Source organism: Arachis ipaensis, chromosome B4, assembly GCF_059453495.1.
Source record: "Arachis ipaensis isolate K30076 ecotype BB chromosome B4, ASM5945349v1, whole genome shotgun sequence".
NCBI lineage: Eukaryota > Viridiplantae > Streptophyta > Magnoliopsida > Fabales > Fabaceae > Arachis > Arachis ipaensis.
Window position 1 is genome coordinate 138,164,134 of NC_142439.1, and position 2,356 is coordinate 138,166,489.

The following is a 2,356-nucleotide window of genomic DNA, read 5'->3' on the forward strand; positions in this document are numbered from 1 at the left end:
TAAAATTTTTTTCAATCAAATTGGTCTTTTAAATATTACAAATCATATATGTCCTTCAATTACTCTACTCATAAATTTCGTCAACGATTCATAATGTGAAATAGTAATTGATAGCATATATGACACATAACATGTTCAATTAGATATTTGATTAAATATGTTTACGAAAACCTATCAATTTAGTCACTAGGTCATATTAGGAATAGGATTTTTATAATCGAAAAAAATGACTAAATTAATAAATTTTCATAAACATATTTGGTCAATATCCAATTAAACATATCAGATACTATATATGTTATCAATTAACATTTTACGACATCAATTTTTGAAGAAAATTGTTAATGGAGCGACTCGAGGACAAATATGATTAATTCACAATCTTTGAATGACCAATTTGATTGAAAAAATCTTTCAGGGATGAATTTAAAGAATGTCTTATCTTTCAGGGACTAATTTAACTATTAACTCAATATAATAATTGATGAGTTTGGAAAACTCTAAATTAATATTTGTGATGACTAAACATTATCAAAATTAATTAATTGCAAAATTAATTGATCTGAATTTTTATTCAATATATTGATGTTATAATTTTGCTGCAGGTTTTAATAATGGGCCGAAAACAAATTTATTGTGCTAGCCCAAATTACTCTCAGCCATTGGTTTTGATAATATATGATGAATATGGCTAAGTTGATGTTACTTGGGCCCAAGTGATTCTTGATTGTTCCAAGCCCAAGTGTGTTACATGATTTTCATTTGCTTTGTGCATATTCCAAATTTCATCAGGAAAGCAAATGTTAATCATTTGGGCCAGCTTTAATTTCAATACTACAAGCCCAAGTCTTACAAAGTGATGAATGTTTTCAAGCTTGGTCCGAAAACAAAGAAAAATGAAAGCCAAGTGCTTCCAACGGAACCAAGTTTCAACCATGTGATGGATTTCAAAATCTATTACATTGTTAATTAATGCATGGGGAACATGAGAGAGAAAGTTCAGCTGAAATTGATTGATGGTTATTATGACTTACACGCCACTCTATACTAGGGAAGTAAAAGCAAGCTATTCTTATTCAATTTGATTAACCACTTTGCTTTGCTTTTCTTTCAGATTTCTTTTACTCTCTCTCATCATTCTCTTCTTCTTTCTTCGGTCCTTAACCAGAGAACCATGGAAGCTACACCAAGCTACTATCACCGAAAAGAAGGAGTTGCATGCATCAAGACCATCAAGCTAATGATGGCAAGAAAACATACTAAAATAAAAATGAGCTGTGGCTAAGATACTTACCAAATATGGTCAGATTTGGTAAGGTTATCTTGAGCTTTGCATGCTCAAAAAGGAAGAAGAAGATCTCGGCCAGCAAGGGAGATTCTTGAAGCATGGCTTGTCTTTGATTCTGCTCAACCACCACAGGGAGTAGCTAGAGTGGCGAAGTGATGGTTGAAGGCAGAGATTAAAGCAGATGAAGTCATTATCATCATGAAGCATCAAGGGCCAGAAATCCATCTTGGAGAGCAAGCCAAGGATGGAGAGCTCGGATTGATGAAGGGTGATGATCAAGAAAGGACTAGAGGTAATTGCATGTTGGTTAATGCATGGTTATCTCTTCTCTCTCTTTGTGGCCGAACCGGTTTTGTTGAAGGAGGAAGAAGTTGGTTCGGTTTTGGCTTCAATAAGTGGAGGCTCCCCTCTTCTATATTAAGGGTGGACAGCCACTGTTTGAAGCAAGGAGAAAATTTGAGAGTGCAAGGCACAGTGTTCTCAGAGCTACCTGAGCTAACAGTTTTCTCTTCTCCTTCAATGTATTCTGTTTTGTAATTTTCTGTTTAATTTTGTCATGTCTTGAGTCTCATGGTAAAAGGCAAACAGTGAGGTTTGTAATGAAAAAGCCATAGAGCGGAAAAAGGCAGAGAGTGCAAAATTAAAAGAAAAAGCCATAGATGTCTTAGAGTTCCTTTGTTCATCTATGTTGTGTTTTCATGATTCTGTGGGAATCCCCTTGTAAGTTGGGTTAGCACTTTACAAGTTGTAATCAGATTGATTATAGTGAAATTCCATCATGTTTGTGATGGAGACTGGATGTAGGCTGCACTGCACTTAGCAGCTGAACCAGGATATATCTGGGTGTAATCTTCAACTCTTCTCTCCTACATTTCTATTTCTACTGCACAGGAGCAAAAACTAATATTATCTCGTGCCAAGTGACGAGACAAAAAGAAAAGTCTCGTGGCTAGGGACGAGACAAAACAAAGTTGCTCGTGTCCAGTGACGAGCAAAAACAGAAAAGTCTCCTCTGAGTTCAGCAAGTGTTAGCAACGTAAAAAGGGGGCTAAGATTCAACCCCCCCTT